This window comes from Puma concolor, chromosome A1 (genome assembly GCF_028749965.1).
Source record: "Puma concolor isolate L17-30 chromosome A1, mPumCon1.1.hap2, whole genome shotgun sequence".
Lineage (NCBI taxonomy): Eukaryota > Metazoa > Chordata > Mammalia > Carnivora > Felidae > Puma > Puma concolor.
This window is the reverse complement of record NC_141667.1, coordinates 71,655,716-71,663,414: the sequence shown is the minus strand read 5'-3', so window position 1 is coordinate 71,663,414 and position 7,699 is coordinate 71,655,716. Positions and strand designations below refer to the sequence as shown.

The following is a 7,699-nucleotide window of genomic DNA, read 5'->3' as shown; positions in this document are numbered from 1 at the left end:
TCAAGTTACTTAATCTCTCAGCCACATTTGCCTTGTACTTAGATCTAATAATCCTGTCTAATAGTGCTTTTTAAAAAAAATTAAATGGGTTAATTTAAGGAACAAGCTTAGAACAGTACCTGGGCATAATAAGTAGTCAAAATACATTGCTATGATTATTATTCCCCCCTTGTTTTTAGGCATTACAACATGTGGTGCCAGAAAGGAACTCTGGATTTGTACACGATGATTCCATCCTCATCTGTGTTTCCTGACACGTTTGGACAGGAGTCTGGCAGCCCAAGGTACAAAGAGAGAGACCCTGGGCTACACTTTAGCATGTTTTCAGTTTCTTGTGGGTTAATGGTTAATATAGAAATGCAACAAAGTATGACTGCTTTATCATGGTTGCATTCAGCCTTGAAGCAATTTCCATTTTTATATGTTCACTTACACCAGTTTGTATGATATGAAATCAATGAGAAGAGAGCTGTGTTGGCAAGAACTCTGCCTGGTAAAAAAGAGACATTTTCTTAGACCATGTATGCCTTTAAACACTGTTATTTAAAAATTTGTTATTTCCTTGCAAAAACGTGATTACAGCATTACAAGGAAGATATTGCAATTGGACAGTAGCCTTCTTTCAGCTCTCTTTGAGCAAATATTGTAAATGTCTAGTGTGAGTGCAGTCACATGTTATAATGGGAAACTAAATAAAAGGATGTAACATTTAAAATTGGTCAGAAAGTCAGAGAAAGGTTGGCTTTTTGGTACATTTTTTAGATCATTATTGGTTGGCTTGAACTGCTTCATGTTGTTACAGGAACAAAATTATTAGAGAATGAAAATAAAGCATTCAAATGATTTAATGAAGATTTTTGTTTTACTGAGGTAATTGACCTCAGTAAATACCCACATCTCTCAATTAATAACTATTTTTAATACTTTTTCTGCTTCCTTCATTGTCTCACTGCCAACCATCAATTATTACAACTGTGAGAATGCCCGAATCTAGAAGCTACCCCTTTTAATTTCTTGCTTCTAATCTGCAATGGGGAGGGGAGTTAGATCCTTTCTAAAATAAGAGTGAACAAGCTCTGAATGAAAGTCAGTTTTCCAATGGTGAATGGGGTAACCTTAGTGTATTGGTTTGTGATTTGTACCCCCTGGATATTTAAAGGCTCCTGTTACTTACTTCGAATGTTCTCAGCCATGTCCAGATGAGGATGTAACTTTTGGTTAAGTAATATGCTTTTATAACAAATTAAAAATTTCAGGGACATCAGGCTAGCTCATTTGGAGGACCATGTGACTCTTGATCTCAGAATCTTGAACTGGAGCTCCACATTGAGCCTGGAGCCTACTTAAAAAGAATAAATAAATTAAAAAACAAAAATTTTAGGGACTTTTTATATAGCTAAGCTCTATACTTGTACATAAGTTATTTTCACTTGGTTATTACCTTGCTCAAACCTTCCAAGTATTTATTTTTTTTAAAAAAAATTTTTTTTCAACATTTATTTATTTTTGGGACAGAGAGAGACAGAGCATGAACGGGGGAGGGGCAGAGAGAGAGGGAGACACAGAATCGGAAACAGGCTCCAGGCTCTGAGCCATCAGCCCAGAGCCTGACGCGGGGCTCGAACTCACGGACCGCGAGATCGTGACCTGGCTGAAGTCGGACGCTTAACCGACTGCGCCACCCAGGCGCCCCAAACCTTCCAAGTATTTAATGTCAAGAGAGTATTTAATGTCAAAAGGAACATATCTAGAGTCTCTATTTTGTATGTCTTATTCTTCTAAATTGACCCCTTTCCCTTCTCTACCTATCTGTGACATGGCTTCATTGTTTTCCTGGATATCCCTTGCTTGCTTTTACCTATACGTAATATTTAAACTGTTGGTTTGAGTTAAGGCAAATTTTCCTACCTTCTCATCCTTTTAGTTGCCTGTAACTGCATAGTTTTTCCCATTGGGAAGCTGATCAAATACTGTCTTTGAGTATGCTCTTATCTGCTCTGAACAAATGTATGTTCCTTCTTCAGTAGGAAGATTCTTCAGAAGGAAAGAATATTATTATCTCTTTTATATTCTTCCCATTATCTTGTCTTATGTCTGGTACGTCTATTCAGTCAGGGATGATGGAGCAACACAGGAAGGCTAGCGATTTGAGCAAAATTGTTTGCCCTTCTTTGTATATATCTTTACTTCTCCTGGCACAAGCCTTCTTTGTGTAAAGGAGTCTGAATGTTGTCTTGCTACATCAGAATGGATGGGAAAAAATGATTACTTAATCACTCATGTATATGTGTGCAAGGCTTTAAAGGAAACGGGTTCGAAAAATCTGGTTGCATGCACAGAAGGTGAGACACCAGGTCCACTTGTAGACATTGGATGGTTTCTGGCACTTTTTTCAAATGAGAGGATTTCTTGTCTCCAGTATATGGTTCACATATATGACTGATACACTCTCTTGTCATGGACCCTTTATATATCTAGTTATATAGGTAATTTTTGTAATTGTTATTCCCATCTCAATGTTTATATTTTGTCAAAGGGAATCTTTTCCATTATGTTTCTTCTCCATTTTGAAACGACTCTAATGGAAAATTTGCTGTACTTATTTTTTTACATTCAAGATGAAGGTTATTTTACTCTACTTATTAATGAGTCACATAAATCCTGTAGGTTTTCTTGACCCAAATTCCAAGTGTTTTATTATTTTTTTAATCTCACAACATGGTAAACACTTATTAGAGATGAATAAATGCTTCCTGGAAATAAAATGTATATCATTAATTGGGCAAGCCATCAGACTCTCCACTTAATAATTCATGGGACCCAGCAAAGGATTCAAAGGTATCTGAGTTGTTTGGTTACAAGATGCTAATGATGGTAAGGTCAAAAGAGCCTCATTTCTGCCCAGTTAGTTTTATGCTGATGAAATTTCTGCTTTAAACATGTACACTGTTTTTTCAGTGTAGGCAGCCATCTCAGTGATCCACCTGCCCTGTCAGGAAGGAAGAAAACTTGAGTGGCAACCTCACCACTGCGAATAAAATTTTGAAGCAAAGTGCCCACAATTCTAGAGATTCAGGGTCAGTGTATGTCATACCATCATTATCTATTTCTAAATAATCCTAGAAATTAAAGATCTCTGTGATGCTGTGTTCCAGTTGGTGTTGACTCGGCCCCTTTCTTTTTTTGGCACCATAACTAGTCCACAAAATGACACAGGGCATCAACCTGCCACGATTTCACTACCTGTACTCCTACATTCTTCTACAAAGCTTATAAAGGAGAGTTAATTACAGATCTGACTAACTACACAAAGCTGACACATATAACATATAAAAAGCTTTTTATTGCCAGATAAATGCTTTCTCAGTTGCAGTGATATTGAACAGCAAGTGATGATACCAAAGGTAGCTAATTACAGGTCTAAATTCCCAATAGATTATACTGAGGTACCCTGGACTCCGCCTCCTTTTTCACTGTAGAGGCATGAATTTGAATTAGGTAAAACGTTTTGCTATACCCGTTATAGCTAAAAACTTACATTTCATGACTGAAAAGGGCAAAGGATTAGTATAAACTTATTTTACATTTAAAATACATTAAGTAACCAGATAATGCTGGCATTTGGCATTCTTGTAATTTTATACAAAGAGAACCCTGATATTCTCATTTTTATTTCCCATGACTTTCTTGTGAAAGACTTGTTCCTTTGTAATCTTGGTGGATATTTGGAAGTTGCAAGTGAAAATGTTATATAGGAGGAAAGGTTTGAAAAATAATCTAAATTTTTATTATCAAATACTTACAAGTACCTTTTGAGCTCTTATCACTCTTTAGATGTGTGATGGAAAAAAACTTTACAGTGCTTAGATTGTTTATGTTGTCACTTTCTACTTTCTGGCTATTTTCCAATTGTTCATTTATTCGTTGCTTATAGAGGAATGTGGTTCAACAATCATACAGTAGGCCAAGCTTGTCATAACATCAATTTTTAGTGTGGCTACACATTAATGAAAGCTCTTTTGTGGAAAATTTTTATGTTTTGTTAAGAAAAGAATCTCTTTGTACAAGATTATTCTATCTGCAATTTTGGGTGTCCTATTGACATCAATTATCCCATTTAAAAATTTAAAGCTTTATTTGTAAATAAGCAACACATGCACATGAAAAACTTTTAAGAGTTATATACTAGTAAAAAGGAAGTCTCCTTACTCATGTCTAGGGTAACCACTGTTACCAACATTTTTTTTTTTTTTGATCTTGGGAGATATATTGTGCATATGTACACAAATAAGGAAAATGGTCCACTTTTATGTATAAATGGCAGCATGATATATTACATTTTTACAACTTTGTTTTTTGTATAACCATGTAACTTGGAGTTTTCTTCATTTTCAGCTATGTTATTGGCTTTTATGGTGATATAATCCATCACAATTCTTAAATACACAAAAGACCTCTGACCTTTTAAGGCATATTTATGTATTTAAAAAAATTTTATTTACTTTTGAGAGAGAGAGAGTGTGCAAGCAGGGGAGGAGCAGAGAAAGAGGAGACAGAAGATCTGAAGTGGGCTCTGCACTGATGGTAGAGCCCCTAATGTGGGGCTCAAACACACGAACTGTGAGATCATGACCTGAGCCGAAGTCAGATGATTAACCAACAAAGCCAAAGACATATTTAAAACAAAAATACATTATTTTTTTTTAATTTTTTTTTCAACGTTTTTATTTATTTTTGGGACAGAGAGAGACAGAGCATGAACAGGGGAGGGGCAGAGAGAGAGGGAGACACAGAATCGGAAACAGGCTCCAGGCTCCGAGCCATCAGCCCAGAGCCTGACGCGGGGCTCGAACTCACGGACCGCGAGATCGTGACCTGGCTGAAGCCGGACGCTTAACCGACTGCGCCACCCAGGCACCCCCAAAAATACATTATTTAAAGTTTATTTATTCTGAGAGAGAGTGAAAGAGAGCATGAACTGGGGAGGGGCAGAGAGAAGGGAGAAAGAGGATCTCAAGCAGGCTCCGCCCTCCTAATGCAGACCCCAATGGGGGCCTGAACTCATGAACTGTGAGATCATGACCTGAGCCAAAATCAAGAGTGAGACACTAAACCAACTGAGCCACCCAGGTGTCCCTAAAACGAGAATACATTTCTTTTCCTGGCAATCAGAATACATGATGGTTTTTCTTCCCATTCTAATTTAAAATATTTTTGTGCAAGAAAATCAGTATGTTGCAAATTCAGTATGGTTTCCAGTACTGACACTTTCTGAGTGACTTTGGACATGTTACTCTCTGAATATGAGGTGTTTTTTTTTTTTTTTTCATTTGTAAAATGGGAGAGTACATTTCAAAGGATTGTTGGAAAGATTAAATAAGCTTGTGAGCATGATACACTTAAGCTCATTACATGGCACATAGTGCTGTGTCTAGAACATGGACATCTGTACTTATCTATGTATCCATAGCTGTATCTGTTTATAGCTATACATACCTGTGTCCATGTCTACAAGAATACCCATATCTTTACTGTGTGATGTTAAAATTAAGATGACTACCTCATCTATAACAAACCCCATGTCTCTGTATCCTTTTTCTAGGCTTTATTTTCTCCATAGCGCTGAGTGACATGTAAATGACATAGCATACCTGATATTATATGTTTATTTAGTGTCTGTTTCTACTAGAATATAAGCTCCAAGAGAGCAAAGACCTTGTCTGCTTTATATACTACAAGGTCCTATAGAGCCTAGAATTATGCCTGACATGTAATGGGTACTCAATAAATATTTGCTGAATGAATTTAATAATTATTTATTAAACTTGACTCTTAGAATTAAAGTGTACATTGAAATATATTTACTTTCCTTTTAAATATGGTGCATGCTATGTGATAGAATCTTAGAATCAAAGCAATGTGATGTTCTTTTTTTTAAATTTTTTTTAACATTCATTTTTCAGAGACAGAGAGATGGAGCATGAGCAGGGAAGGGGCAGAGAGAGAGGGAGACACAGAATCTGAAGCAGGCTCCAGGCTCTGAGCTGTCAGCACAGAGCCCAACATGGGGCTCGAACTCATGAACCATGAGATCATGACCTGAGCCAAAGTCAGACGTTTAACTGTCTGAGCTACCCAGGCGCCCATGTGATATTCTTGATGTGTACTGTCACAGCTTCTGATCAAATAAAATAATTAGCATTTGTTAGACTCAGATTGCAGCAGGTGAAAGGGATCTGAGTGATTAGGGTACAGGTTCTTCATTTCACAAATAAAAAGAATTCAGTATGAGGAACAAATCTTGAATTAAAAAATGAGATCTGACTCAGGTACTTACTACCATATTAGTTTGGTACTGATGTGTGTTCAACACTCTACAAACCACTAGGGGTATAAAGCAAGGTCTCCGTCCTCAGGAACCTTATTTGAAAAGATAGGTCTAGCACATGTGAACTGTTAGAGAATATGAGGAGACAGCACAGTTCTAAAGGCTATAATACATAGTAAACTAATTCAGAGATGGTCAAGGAAAGGCATCATGGGAGTCATGGAACTTCACCTAGGCCAGGAGAAATGAACTAATTTAGATGGGAAAACTGGGAGAAATATTACAGACAGGGAACACACGTGGAGAACATGGGATGAGCATGAGCATTCATGAATGAGAAAGACGGGAAGCAGGTGACACATTGCAGAAGTACTTGATAGGTAAGTAGTGGGAAATACTGTTGGGTTGGGGATGTTGGGCAAGTAAAACAAATGTTTTTCACATTTGTTTCTCTGTGATATAAGAATTGAGACTGTTCACTTTAAAAAGGAACTGGTGAAGGAACTGGAAAGAAATGGAAAGATGTAAGAAGGAAACCGAAGTCTTGAAAGTAGTATTTGAGGCCAGTAGGTGTGGCAGCGGTGTGCTGAATAGTTTAGGTGGCACTTAGGGCAGCCAGAGATATGGAGGGGAGATGTCATTTCTGTGTTGCAGACTTTTGGTGCCTGCAGCTCTTCACTTGCATGTCATTAGGACTGGCTGCCCTTTACTCCTCTTTATCATTGTCAGCTATTTACTTCCTAATGTAACTTTTTCTAGTAACTCTGGCAAGTATTACATTCTTGGTGAAGTCTTCTCTGAACTTGCCAAGTTGTTGACTACACCTCCTCCTTTGTATGCCCACTACAGTTAGGTGGGTATTCCATATCAATTACTACTTATCACATATTAAATGGGATATATTTATTTACCACTTTTACTCTGAACAATATTGTACACTCTTTTAGTTCATGTAGGGTCTGACCCATCACTTAATGCAGTACCTGAGGCAGAGTGGGGCTTTATATTACTTCATCAAATGGTTGCATTATTCCTTACCTGAAGTCATTCTGTGTGACATCAGTATCTATTCTATTAGCATTATGTTTGCCTTAGGATTCCTACCCTCTGTGGCTCTAAGAACTTTTGCCACCTCCCACTTAGTCACCTGCTCCATGGCTGATCCTTGAACTAGATTGGACCCCACTTAAACATTAGACCCCTAAGTGTTCTTATATGACTAGGACATCCTATCATTTTCGTTCTCTTACTGCCTTATCCCCTAATATCCTGTCTCTTAATCCCTTCATTGTTTCTCAGGCCATCAGCTTGGTTCTGGGTCCACTTCTTCCTTCTGGCAGAGATCCATGATCTACAGATACTCTTAACTCT

The 7,699-nt window shown here is 37.4% G+C and overlaps 1 long non-coding RNA gene across 1 annotated transcript in view; it reads left to right on the top strand.

The window, feature by feature from the left end:
* The first annotated feature begins 142 nt into the window (after positions 1 to 142).
* The window catches only part of LOC112861551 (uncharacterized), a 69,615-nt gene continuing 62,058 nt past the window's right edge, over positions 143 to 7,699 (top strand). Inside the window, exon 1 of the long non-coding RNA XR_003223648.2 lies at positions 143 to 284. This is a non-coding gene — a long non-coding RNA (uncharacterized LOC112861551). The remainder of the gene's footprint in view (positions 285 to 7,699) is intronic.